Here is a 14,900-nt window from a genome sequence, read left to right as displayed (position 1 = left end):
AGTGGGATTCTTCACTTACCCTTTCCTAGTAATCAAATGTTCAAAAAGGAGCTCATAAAACATTTTGAAAGGTCCTTGCACATTGTCTTCTTTGGCATGTTTAGACTGTTATTATAGTGTTCAAAACGATAGATGATTGTTGATTTCCATATGACGCTACCTTGATTTTTTCGGTCTTTAGCTTACATCCTAAATAAAATCCTACATTTCCGGTTTACAGACTTGTGTCACTTGGGATATCAATATCTGCATCGAATCATCTAGCCATAAAATAAATTTTAAACCCAAAAGAAAACAACATAATAAATGAACAACGAACGTTAATAATTTTTTAGCATATTTACAAAAACATAATTTGTTTCAAAAATCATGTACATGGATTATTGCAATTCCCTGCTTTATTTCTGAGAAAATAGTCTAAATAATTATGACAAAAAAGTCATCTTGCAATAAATAAAAATCTGTTTTTTGTGTTGTAACGGAAGGAATCAAAGCAAAATTTTGTTTTAGCTTGATTCAAGAGGACTATGGGCAAAATTAGATATAATTGGAGTAAAATCAATCTACATTGGAGGTTATTATAAACCACAGGAAAACGACACTGAAAGTGTCGCTGAACTTAGCAGATCATTACAGAGAATACCAACACACAGTATAATATCTGGCTTCTTGGAGATTTCAACCTCCCTAAATATGAATGGGTTAAACAAGAACTAAAACCAAATTGTAAATTTACAAATACATATAATAATTTTTTTGATATCATGAATGATCATAATCTTGAACAGGTTGTACATTTACCAACAAGACAGGAAAACACACTAGATCTGTTTTACCTTTACCAGCCTTCACTTGTACAAAACATTAAAACACTACCAAGTCTCGGAACATCAGACCATGACATTGTCTTCCACGAAATGAACATCACAGTAGGTAGAAAAAATAAAACACCAAGAAAAATAAGTCAATACAAAAAAGCCGACTGGGACAAAATACGCACAGAAGTAAAAAAATTCCAAGACGAATACTTTTCTCTAACACTAACTAATAACACCACAGAAGAAAAGTGGACACTGATCAAAAACAAAATACAAGAAATAACAGACAAAAATATTCCATCAAAAATAATGAAACAAAAACAAGATATTCCTTGGCTAACACCAGAAATAAAGAGACTAATAAGTAAAAGAGACAGAATACATAAGAAAATAACGGCAACAAAATCAGATAAAAAATCGGATACTATCAAAAAGCACCGATCCTTAAAACACAAAGTACAACAAAAGCTTAGAACATCATATTGGAACTACATAGAAAACATTATAATCGAAGATAGTAAACTGAAAGACAGTAAACCAAGCAAAAAATTTTGGTCATTCATAAAAAAACAAAAAAGTGAAAATATAGGTGTATCACCACTAAAGGTAAATGGTATCACAAAAACAAACCCCCAAAATCAGACTGAAGCACTAAACCAGCAGTTTCACTCAGCATTTACCACACCTAAACCTTTGAAATTATCTCACATTTGTGAACTAAAATCATTAAAATCAGCAACACATAAATTTGAAATGAAGCAAATAAACATCACCCCAGAAGGAACATCTAAATTACTAAAAAACTTAAACCCATCAAAAGCAATTGGTCCAGACAAAATATCACCTCATTTTCTAAAAGAAGTTCATCATGGAATCTCACCTATAATATCTGACTTGTTTAATTCATCAGCAAATACAGGCACAGTACCAAACGACTGGAGAGAGGCCTTGGTTACACCAGTTTTCAAAAAGGGAGCAAAATCTAAACCTGAAAACTACAGGCCCATCTCTCTAACCTGTATCCTTAGTAAATCACTAGAATATATAATTGTATCATCCTGATTCCATAATGAAACATCTAGACATTTACGATTTACTATATCCACTGCAGCATGGTTTTAGATCAAAAGTTAGCTGTGAAACACAACTTTTAACTTTTACACAGCAAATACTTGATTATATGGCAAACGGTAAACAAACTGACGTATAGTTGTCATGGATTTCTCAAAAGCGTTTGATAAGGTGGACCACCAAAGACTTATCCTAAAACTGAAACGCATGGGAATAAATAACCAAACAACAAATTGGATAGAGGCATGGTTATCGCATAGATCACAAAAAGTGGTGGTTGACAGTCACACATCAAATAGTTGTCCTGTATTGTCAGGCGTTCCCCAAGGGTCTGTTCTCGGGCCATGCCATAATCTTGCATCCGTCACCATGCTAATATACAAAATTCAACACCAATTAGTCTCCATCCCAGTAAATACATACCTTATACCATCCAAAGAACATACATTTATACAGCCATTCTCTCCCACAAACTATCATTTATATTCATTTTTTCCTAGAACAATAAGGTTGTGGAATACCCTACCATACCAAGTAGCCTGTAGCCCAGACTTAGAAGCTTTTAAGTCTGATGCAAAACCACATATGTATTGCTAAATCAAACCATGTTTTAACTATATACAAAAAAAAAAAAAAAAAAAAATAAAAAATTCCTGCAATTATTGTAAATATGTTTAGTTTTAATTTGTTTCCATAGCATGTGCCTTCTTGTAATCTTCAACATATTGAAGTTAAGAAGTATTATGTAGATAGCTGTAGAGAACGATCATTTGATATTCACGTTGGTTGGGTTGTCAGGAGGATTTCTTTTTGATCGATTATTTATTTTCTGCGCTGTTGAAGCAAGATTTTTCATTTTTATTAAAACAAGGGACCGATTATTATTTAATTTCATAACTACATCATTCTGTAATATTTAAAAAAAACATACAAATTTTAATTTCATTCTTTTTATTCTTTATAAATAAAATAAAATAATACAGGTATAATCAAGTCATTATGTACCATTGAATCAGAATAAATCATCGTCATCTGCAGAAATGAATCTTCAGAGCTGATTCATTTCTGACTGCATATACAAAGTAACATGTATTGCATACATATACGATATTAAAGTTGGACTGTAACACGCCTCTTATTAAGTATTGCCAAACATATTTTCGATTAGCAGAGCGAGTGTAAAAAATTAACGAAGGAATGTTTGAGCTGCTGAATGACCCAAGAAGCTATATTAAAACAAATGAACAAAATGCTTTCTTGGCGTTTCCTAGACCCTTTCATTAATATGAAAACGCAAATAATGTTTTTATAATTTTGGACAATATATTGGTCTCAAAGCAAAAACTTCAGAAATTTAATATTTTATACCTGTAAATTATGTAGTTATTTTTTAAATTAAGATAAGAGGGGGCTGATTATCAGTGATAAACTATGTCTAGTAAGTTTTTATAATTCATTTCAATTACAACTTGATGTAGCTACTAACTGAGATACAATTTAAAGTAGGTCTAGTTAAGTTGTAAAATTAGCTAGAAAAGTGCATAAAATAATAAAACTCAAGACCAAGTCTAAAAAAAAATTACAAAATGAACGCATAGAAGTTTAATCAATAAACAAAAGACAAACATTGGAACAGATAAAACACAATTAAAATGACAAACAAATTACAAAGACAAAAAATAAATAAAAATAAATAAGGAAAACGGATCCCGAAAAAAAACAGGGGCTTTGTCGTTCTTGGAAGACAATCGACGTAAAAACAATTTGATATGACTTGCCGAGTTATTTATTTTCAATACATTGGAAGTTATATTTTATTTTCAATTTTACCACAGAACAAACCATTTTTTTTGTGATTATCAAGGCTGAGTTGTTTATTTTCAAAATCCTACACCCCCCCCCCTTTTCCACTTTTGCAGAAAAGCAAATGGTCTAAACTAGATTAACCTAATTTTTTCCACTTTCTTTTGTTTTAAAATTTCAGTTGTTAAAAGCAACATTCTAAGAATTAAATACATCTAATTCTTTTATTCGGGTAAAAATCGTTGACAGATGCACAATTGTTAAAGATGTGCGCCCGAAATCAACGCTGTAACATTCCTATACAGTAATAAAAATTCGTACGGTTTCCGCGGAACCCGTGTCTCGCCTACTTTTGCTGTTAATCGTAGGCCCAACAAAATTGAGGGGAAAATCAGTCAAAATAGGCCTCTTGATACCATCTTTTGATTGTAAGAAGCTTCTGTCCAAGTGTGTTAAAAATCCAGGATAGTTTATGAATCTATGTTAAAAAAAACTTTATGTGCAGATGTAGGCGGTATGTAATATTAATTGGAAGAAAAATTTAGTCCATTTATAGGTAAAATACGGATAAACATGTACAAAATTTAAACAAAATTTCCTTCTAGACACATTGTCAAGCTTTAAATCATAAACAAGCTTGGTTTGGTACAAATCCAGGATAGTATAAGTAAATTATTAAACATTCTAAAAACTTTAACCAAAGTAGATGTATAGTGTCCTGGGCCCGTATGCATAAAGCTACTTAAGTTAAGATTTTCCTTAGAAAACACTTAAGTTAAGGAAACTCCGCCCTTTTTATCTAAGTGGTATGCATAAAAAATCTTAAACTAAGTATTTCCTAAGTAAAATCTTAGTTGTTTTAAGTCACGCCCACAAAACTTAAGTGGTATGCATAAAACTCCTTATACTAAGGAAACGCCTAAGATAACACTTAAGTCTAAGGTACCTATAGAGCTACCTTAAATTTTCAAAAATAGTTAAAAATCAGTCGAAAGTATGCGTTTTTGGCAGAACATTAATAGGTTACCTACAATTTAATTGATTAAATAACTATATCAGAAAAATACTAATTATTCCTTTATTTATTGCTAAATATTAACGATCATCGTAATTTTCTTCAAATCACGTATAATCAACAAATCAAGAGATAACAGTGGGTAGTTAGTTATATATATACTATTTCCCAATCTCGTTGTTATGTATACCGAAAAGTACTCAGTTTTTACACTCATGTAATTCATGGTAACTTTTTTTCTTTTGTTAAACCGGTACGTGTGCACGTTTTCTTTTTAAATTGTTAAAATACACCGCGCGGCGTCAATTGTCTCACCGTAAGTTAAGTATTAGATAAAATACAAAGGTAACAAAGAAACAGGCCGGTAACAACCGTTGCCGGATAGTTTTTCTGCACGAGTAGTCAGGTCAAGGTCCGAGGCGATAGCCGAGGACCTTGACCTGACTACAAGTGCAGAAAAACTATTCGGCTGGTTGTTACCGGCCTGTTTCTTTTGTTACTTTTGTTTTTTATCTGACTTGTACGACGTTTCAAGAAAGTAATAATAAATTTTGCAAGACGAAACATTTGAGAAATTTAGATAGCCATAAAGCAGTAAATGTAAGTTATAGTATAAACACCTTTTTTTTTCATTTCCCTTCAATCGAGATTTTTTTTTCAAGAAAAAAAAATCAGGAATCTAATAATTTGATAAAAAAGAACCGTTTCAAGTAAAAGATGAATGTTGTACATTAAAACTTTTTAAAATGCAACTTCGTAAAAAAAGTAGTGTATTAAAGAAATATTTTAGTGGTAAGTAGGATAACGTTTGATTTTTATGGATGAAATGGAAAGCGGGGAGGGGGAGGGGGGCTAATTCATTTTAAAAATAACAGGCTGTGATCTTTTTTTTTTATGAAAAAATGCAGGATGTGCCATTCCATCCCCCATCCCCCCTTAAAAAAAATTGTAAAAATCGCGCGTTTGTTGCCAAATATATGAATTTAATATTCAGTGGTGGGGGGTCCCGGGGTTGGAACACCCCTTTTTTGCATGATCAATGCATTTAAATGGAGACATAAAGTTGGCCCCCTTCCCCCTGTTTTGTCCTGGATTTGGACCTGGATTCGCCACTGATATAAATTCGGGATCAAAAGAATGAATTTCCTTCTTCATTAGTGAATGAAATGTTTATGAAAAAATGGATTTTGTCTTTATATTATATTCAGGCATATACAATGTACTTTAATTTTTTTTTAAATTCATGCTCGTCTCTAGATCTGCAAGTGTTGATCGGTAATAAACACGTGTTACATTATGATCCAATCGCAGCTTACCGCCCAAAATTGATGACTAAGTTGAATGATTTTCTTCTAGATTTGCTGCTTATTTGGACGTGTATTATACATGAACACTTTTTGTTTATAGGACCAATCGTGCATTGGTGAGTTGATAGGGATTTTATCTTTTGAAAAGATTTGATTTTTATTTACTTATTTCCTGTCTTATTTTTATTGAAATATCCACGTCAGTATCATCATTTCTTTACTTTCAGCATTGTCCAAAATACTATTCATATCCATATATTGAAGAAAACATTTATTGACCGAACATTTTGCTTCATAAAGGGGGCGGTATGTTCTATTTTGAGAATATTAACTATTTACTTTTCAACGCCATCACCCAAATGTTTTTGTTTAAATTAGCACTATTTACGGTATTCGGAAAATTAGGAATCATGCAAAACATTAATTGTTATCTGCTTGACCATAATAATTTTTTTCTCATAAAATTTGGGATCAAAATATCTTTTTTAGGAGATAGCCATACCCCCCCCCCTTTTTTTGAAGTTAAATGTCTAATCCCTTAGTGTACTGATATGAATATTATTTTACTGGAAATGTTTGAAAAAAGATATTGATGCTAACGTAAATATTTTGCTCAATAAAAAGACAGGAAATAAGTCGGTGAACCAAAACGTTCAAATCTAATTGAAAGTTAAAGTGCCCATGAACTCACTGATCATGCACGAGTGATTCTATTCATAAAAAGTGTCCGTGTAACAACTAAAAAGAGTCCGTGTATCATCTAAAAAGAGTCCGTGTAACACCCGTTATTGTACTGTTTTTCTATAGCTCTGCGGGGGGCAAAGTCGTACAAAACCGAATTAAGGAATGAAGAGAGAGCATGCAAAACCACATTTTATTTATGTGTGTGTGTTTTTTTTTGTTGTTGTTTTTTTAGGGGGGGGGGGTGTCATTTGAATTTTCAATTTAGTTTTATTCTAAAGATGTAGATCGTAACCTAATATTTTTTCACTTACAGGGACAAAATCGAAAAGTTTTAAGAACTACCCAGAGGTGGATTTTTTTCATAAGGGGGAAGGGGAAGCATGGACCTCTATTTTGTTGAAACAATTAGGTTGATTGTTTAGAATCACTGTTAAGGCAGTCAGTAGTCCCTAATTCTACACCCCATGGAATTCCACGTTTATATAAGGTATTTATGATACCGTACTCGTATTAAATTAATTTTTCATATATCCTTATATATTCAGTGAGATATATTGCGGTTTCGAAAATATTGCTAAGTACGTTAAGATGTTGAGAATATACTTACTGTAATAATTTGTTTTAGTAAAGACAGGAGTTTTGAAACATGCCTTAGTTTGTATATGGATTTCTGGAAAAAAAATTATACCCTCCCCCTTTTTTTGTTGTAAAAGGGAAGTGATAAAAATGTTAATTTAACATCAAAATAGATTTTTTTTAAATCATAAGCAAATGTAAGAAAGGGGTCTGGAAAGGGAGATGGCAGTGTATAATAAGTTGAACGATTAGTAAACATTTTATTCAAAAAAGTGTTTTGTAAAATTATTTATTACCACGTGCTTACAATGCTACACTCAGTCTTGTGCTACGCCACTGAAACCTTGATCATGTTTTCTTAGAGTTTAAAACATATTGTTGTTTCAAGAAAATATTACGCCCATGAAAGATAATTAAAGATTAAGTAGAAGAAAGTTTTGGATTACCGAAATATATCAACCTTAAAAAGCGTTGTCTTATATGCACCAATTGTTCATCATTATACTATGTTACGTTCTATTGAATTGTTTTACATACCAATATCAATTAACCCCAGCTTTTTAAAATAAAAGCATGCGTTGATCAATAAATTTAAATAATCATAACAAACTTTTACACGGATGAGTACATGTGATGATAATATATATACGGTAACTAGAGAAAGGTTCCGATTTAAGTATTCCTTAGTTAAGTGAAGACTTAAGTAAGTTTATGCATACCACTTAAGAATTTTACTTAACTAAGGAAATTCTTAGTGAAATCTAAGTTTAAGGAATACTTAAGTTAAGATGTTTTATGCATACGGCCCCTGGCTGAAAAACTAAGTCCATTTATAAGTAAAATACTGATACAAATGATTTTATTTTTACAAAATTTACTTAGACTGGATACTATGTTATGATCATAAACAAGCTTCTGTCCAAGTTTAGTACAAATCGAGAATAGTTTAAGAAAGTTATTTTAAAAATTTCAAATATTTTAACCACAGACTGAATATTTGTGAACGCCACCGACGACGACGACGACGACGACGGAATGTAGAATCGGTATGTCTCGCTTTTTCGACAAAAGTCGAAGGCTCGACAAAAAGAAGCAACCAATACTCATAATTCCTTTGTATGCTACAACCATTAATTTTAGATTCACAGAAGAGGTTTCGTTTTTTTTAATGCATTATTTTTAACATTGTGACGAATAGCACGTGCAGTCGTAGCTATTGTATTTTACTAATCATGTTTACACGGAAATAAAATATATCTTTTTTTATTGCCGTCCGAGTATATATGGGGACTTGTCATCCAGCGGACTGTTTAAAAAATATCCTAGCACGTTAAAAATCTGATAAGGCGTGTCTGTCTAGTACTCTAGTTCTAGTACGAAGCAGGGCTAATATCTATATCATATTTACATGTCTCCTGATATGCATGCAGTATTTTTCACTGGACATACAACGTCAATCCATGAGCATAATTATTTTAAACGACAAGGCATTAATGATGATAGTACATTGTTTTTCAGATGTTCCTAATTTTAAACAGGCGTTAGGATCGTTTGTGATTCTTATGGTCCAGACGTTTATACTATTGGTGCTGATTATCACCATCATCATTTGTACGTGAAATGCAGAAAACTAAAACGTCCGAAAGTATCAGATCAAGGAAAATGATGCAAACATCGCAACGGACAACGGTATAAAATAACTCAATACATAAAAAAAAAGAAAGATGTGGTATGGGTATGAGTGCCAATGAGACAACTGTCCACAAGAGACCAAAATGACACAGACATTAACAACTATAGGTCACCGTACGGCCTTCAACAATGAGCAAAGCCCATACCGCATAGTCAGCTATAAAATATGTATGGCTGACAGCTATGAAGGTTTGGAAGGTTCCTTCATTTCTTTATTCTTAAATGCTTTAGGTAATTTTTCTTTATTCTTAAATGCTTTAGGTAATTTTTCTTCATTCTTAAATGCTTTAGGTAATTTTTCTTTGTTCTTGCCAATCATGTGTTTGCCCACTATTCTCTTTTCTTTATGTTTAAGCATCCCATTATTCTCTTTTCTGTATTTTTTGCATATTTTCTTTAGTCTTTTTTTTGCCGTTTTTATGCACTTTTTGCCCAATATTTTCTATTCTGTAAACCCCATCCAGACACTCAGCTACATGTATCTACTTCTAAACGAAAATTGAAAAAGTTTAGCTGCATTGATCATTTGACGTGTGCGCAAACTCAATTAACTGAATTATGCCACTATTATTGTTTGGAATAAAAAAAAAAAATACACTTGTGAATCTGGTGCGCTTACTGCTTAATTTTTTAAAGTCTTTGTTTTAAACCGTTATAAAATAAGTTCTGCAAAAATTATAAAAAACTAAAACGAAATCATTTATCTAAATATATAAATTTAATATGAAAAATAAATGACATACCACATTTCTGTTTTTTTCTGTTATTTAGTTTCAAAGGAGTTACTGCTAATTAGAATAGATCTACAATTCTCCTTCTTTAACAATATAAAGATAAGAAACCACACGGTTCTCATTCCTTTACAATATAAAAAGAAGAAAAGGCCCGATAACACAATTATCCCCCCGGCCCCCTTTTGTCTATTATAACACAATGGCCTATTAAAAAAACCCACCTGCGCTTTAATAACAAAACTTGGTGTTCGGCATTAAAAAAATATAAAGCTTCTTCTGGAAACACAAAACATAAGGACACCGGTATGATTGAAGCCAGAGAGTTTCTTAGAAGAGGAAATTACACCTATTTTTACCTGACCAAATCACTCATTTCTGCTCAAAATATCAAGAAGAAATTTTACAAACATTATATTTTAAGACTTTTCTTTCATATGAATGCAAAAAAATCAGAAGAAAATCAAAGAAAAGGCAAAGATAAAAATTAAGAAAAAATACACTGCAATTAGAGGAAAATATATGGGCCTACTATTAGTCTAAGTTTGCAGAACAAACAAGTGAAATATTCCTGACTCGTAAACATGGTAAAATGAAAAAAAAACACCAAACAACATTGAACTATACTATGAATATAATGTGACTACATTTTTACAGAGGATGACCTTGAGGTCACTCCGATGTATTGTTATCGCTTAAATTTCCGTCATTCATAAATTCTAGTCAAATTAGTTCTGGGTTTTCAACACCAGTGAAAAAAGTGCATTTTCATACCTGCGATTTCTGTTCTCCAGTTGTAAGATGTTTCAACAAAATATGGAATCATTTCAGTTGTTGATTTAGTGGTGAAAATTTGACTGAATTATATCTTAATAAATACGATTTTATATGTTTAATTGGTGTTTCAGAAAGAGGTCAGGTGCTCTTGTTCATTCATAAAATTATCGTTCATTCATAAATTTATCGTAAAATAAAAATCACTACACAGGTTATACGTGTAGTGTAAATGACCACCTGTAATCTAAAAATAGCGGTCTCACTAATAACGACAAGAAGAACTTTTAGCGACAAGAAGCATCGAGAACGGACAAGAAGAATAAATTAAGCGACAAGAAGACTATTTAGCGACATGAAAACTTCTCGTACGGCATGAGGATGACACATATCAAATGAACAATTATGTGTGGGACTTAGTTTTAAGAAATGATGTCAAAGTAACACTATGAAAATATTATTAGTAAGCTGAAATATATATTTATTTTTTACATGTTTATGTCTTGTAAGTTATTTTATTTCTGTCCCATTTTTCAACATTAGCGTCTCGAAAGGTGAAATGTTTTAACTGAATGGTTAATTTAAATTAATTATGAAAATTGTTAAAATTAAATAAATAAAAGTAATTATTGCCCAGTTACAAACACTACCAGGGGATAATCCATAATTACCCCCAACTATAGCCTGGTAAACTTCTTGTCTCCTTGTGAAATATAAAACATATTAAAAATGATTTCCTGCTTAAGTCTTTTATTGATATAAAGTCAAAACCTTCTTGCTTTTCACTAGACAACCATGTCCTGTCAGGTTTAATTCTTATATGTAGATGAACAATAAAAGTGTCCCAAAACATTAACATGGCAGCAATTGCTTTTACAGCCTTTAAGGCTTTTTTTACAGAAGAGTGTCCACCATGCACTTGCACTGCACTATAATAATAGTAGAATAGAATTATCATATATACAAATAGATGAAAATGATATTAAGCGGTCGTCCAACTGTCTATATCAATCTGCTCAGCTCTTAATAAAACTCCATATCACGGCTTTGTGACGTCAAATACGTTGACCTGGCCTTAATAACTTTGACCCGGACATATCAGCGACGTCATAATGTTTGAACCGACGTTGATAAGTTTGACCCGAACTTATCAAGTCAACTTCCGGTTGCTGGTGAAACTAAGCCGACAATACTTCCAAAAGACGCAAATGCAGCCCGATAAATGGATTATCAGGTTATCGGCATATTAATATTGTAAAATATCAGCTGCTCGACATAATATGAAGGCTTTTTGATCTCGTTCGCTGCGCTTACTCGACAAAAAGCTTAATATTATATCTCGCAGCTGATATTTTACGATATCTACATGCAGACAACCTGATAATCGGTACATACATGCAATCGTAATATTAATAATATATATAACAACAAACCAGTGTATTCTCTACGACTATTATTATACAAGTATAATAGTCCAAGGTATACTGATTTCTTGCACTACAATATAATAGTTATTACGGTGAGGTTGAATTTCCTGTCATTTATTGAATGAATGAATACTTTATTGCAAAAAGCATATATATGCTATAGCAACGAAAAACATATTTACAACATGACAAATGATAAACAGCAGAGATCAATACATATAAATCATTACAAGAAAGCAAATAACATTAAGTAACAATATGTGATCAGATTTAATGTAGTTACACAATCTTTTAATATGTAAAACAGACTTTAATTTAAATAGATACTGTAATTTAGTAAGGTTTGGCCAAGAACAATAGAATTTTGGCAAATATATAGGCCTAATTGATCATCATCCAAGCACGAACTTGTATCAGAAAAAAATATCTCTGTAAATTAACCCAAGTTTCAGGTATAGAGATGTGATCTGTTTCTGTGCCATGTGGTTTTGACCATCCACAAGAACCTGCGGTCATCCGATGTTCAGTACTTCAGTACTTTGATTACTTATTATTTTCATCACAGATAATAAGTTGTCAAAAGAGGCGAGGGCCAGGTCAACGTACTATTATAATGATTCAAACGGTAAGTTTTACTTGACAATACACGAACGCAACTATGAAATATCGGTACACCGGATAATGCTGCTCGTACTTAATGACTCATAAATCCAACAAAGGAAGTTACCTTAAGTTTTCTTTCATTACGTTTTCCCCACACACGCACTTGAGCTGTGCGGTTGCTGAAGTAATAACGAGAGGTCTCGTGTTTAAGGGCAATACAAACGGAAAATATATCGGGGAATTAGAGAACGGGAGGACAATAATTCAATAGCAGCGAGTACATTCCTGATGATTTTGATAAGATAAAATAATTTCTTTCAAAAGAAATTGATGAACACGCGTGTTTTTATACTAAAACTTAGCCATTCAAGTATATAAAACATATTCAACTTTTGATATACATATGACGTTAATAGAGGAATATTTTATGCTGCATAGTTCATTTAAAAGGGTTGAAAAATTCACGAAAACTGCACATTTCATATTTATTGTCATCTAGATCGTACAGATATAATACGTCAAACTAAAGCTTGGAAGGAAACTGTCGTCGTTCCTGATGAGGATTATCCTATACCTGCTCACAACATAAAACGAAATCAAGTCGATCCTAGTAGAACATGTAAGTTAACCATATTTGGTGTTGAAATGTGAAATACTATTTTCATTAATAAATTCATTTTCAGTTGGAAGTGTGCAATGCATCTCAAAATGCCACCCCAGACACCCTGCTTACAATTTGTTTCAGTGGCTACTTATAATACATGCCAAAAACTCAAATGGGTATTAAGAATTATGAATGAATGACATACATCTATGAGAAAACAACTCAACAATACTAAAGACCAGTTACATGCTACTAAGGGAGGGAAAAGGTGGGGGAGGTGTCTTCCTAGGTAACTTTTTCGGGATGTCAAATATAGCAATGGGTGCAATTTCATGAAGACTATTTAACAATGGGTAGACATTATATGTCAATTGGACATGAATATTCATTTTTTGCTAAGATGTCTGTAAAAACTGTATATTGATCCTTTTATATGTAGTTAATATGAATGAGACCTGTGGTTAACATCTCATTAAATGTCACGTTCATATTGTATGGTTAGCTGATAGCTCGGAAATATATGAATGGGTTATGATTTTTCTATAAAATATATGTATGGGTAGGGATTTTCACATGAATCAATATATGAATGGGGGAGGTTACAACCCAATCCGGACGTGTGTACCCACATATTTATGTTTACCCCCCCCCCCCCGCCGGTCCGTGCATGCTACAATTAAGGATTGATACTGGTTTTAGTGATTGTAAAACGTGTTTCTGAAAACACTTTCATCAGGCAAGTTAGAGTCCAAAATGAGTGAAATATATTAAACATTTGTAATCACCAAAACCAAATATGAACAGAATTCATACGTTCCAAGGCAAACTTTCACTAAGAAAATTGCTCACTTAGTTTTAGTACAATATACAAATCTTATATGCCAGATTTAGCTTTTTTTTGCCATTTTTCGTCTGCACACATTTCCTTTATCAGTGACAAATTTCCTAAATAACCACAGGTACTTCATTTAAATGTCACAATATCATAATAAATGATAAAATTTGTAGTGTAAAAGTTCCGTACAGCCATGGGAACACAGAAAAACCCTTAGCAAGCAATAAATTTCGAGAGAAACGTAGCCGGAGTACAATAAAACCCGGTGCTCTGGTTGACCATGACTACTTATTCATCTGCTACAGAATTTCCAATATCGAGTTGCAGTTATAATGAAGTTGGTTATACTGTTGAATATGATCACGGTTATTCATGTAGCTCACAAACAAGCAGGTGGAATTCAAAATGGAAACTATTGTCTGGTTAAAATAAAAACATTTCGGAAAAAAAATTGTCAAAAAAGGTACCCCTGTACTAGCAACTTCACAACTGAACTAAACAAATTAATTTTCATGACCAAAATGAAAAAAAGTACAAACCAAAAAGCAATAAAAGGCTTCGCCAATTAGAGCCTGATACAACCGCAGATGAAGATTTAGTATAAAAAAAACACCAAAAATTTGATGTCGGTATCAAACATATTTTAATTTTGGACCCTTCAAACTTAAAAAAAGACTTACTTCAAAACAGGTATCAGATAAGCCTGAACATTTATATTCAGCAGCAGTTTCCACCTACATATCTCCTTAATTTTATATGATAGTCCCACAAAAATGTTGAAAATGTGTACAGTTTACATATAATTTTTTTTCTAGATTCTCTCATGTCACGCATTTGAAAGCTGTACCTTTTTGGTCACTATTTATGTATTACGTCTAAATATGAATTGTTACACTTTATAGTGACTGACCAGGCGAGGTCAAACAAATACTTCTCAAGAAACATGCAGAAAAAAAGACA

The 14,900-nt window shown here is 32.2% G+C and overlaps 1 protein-coding gene and 1 long non-coding RNA gene across 2 annotated transcripts in view; one reads left to right on the top strand and one right to left on the bottom strand.

Moving 5' to 3' along the window:
- Window positions 1-180, bottom strand: part of LOC143075865 (uncharacterized) — a 34,069-nt gene extending 33,889 nt beyond the window's left edge. Inside the window, exon 1 of the mRNA XM_076251451.1 lies at window positions 20-180. The gene's annotated coding sequence lies outside the window, so the exon portion shown is untranslated. The remainder of the gene's footprint in view (window positions 1-19) is intronic.
- Window positions 1-14,900, top strand: part of LOC143075867 (uncharacterized) — a 68,153-nt gene that overhangs the window by 37,879 nt on the left and 15,374 nt on the right. The gene's annotated exons all lie outside the window — the stretch shown is intronic.

The sequence above is a fragment of the Mytilus galloprovincialis genome, chromosome 5 (genome assembly GCF_965363235.1).
Source record: "Mytilus galloprovincialis chromosome 5, xbMytGall1.hap1.1, whole genome shotgun sequence".
Taxonomy (NCBI): domain Eukaryota; kingdom Metazoa; phylum Mollusca; class Bivalvia; order Mytilida; family Mytilidae; genus Mytilus; species Mytilus galloprovincialis.
This window is presented reverse-complemented; position numbering and strand designations above follow the sequence as displayed.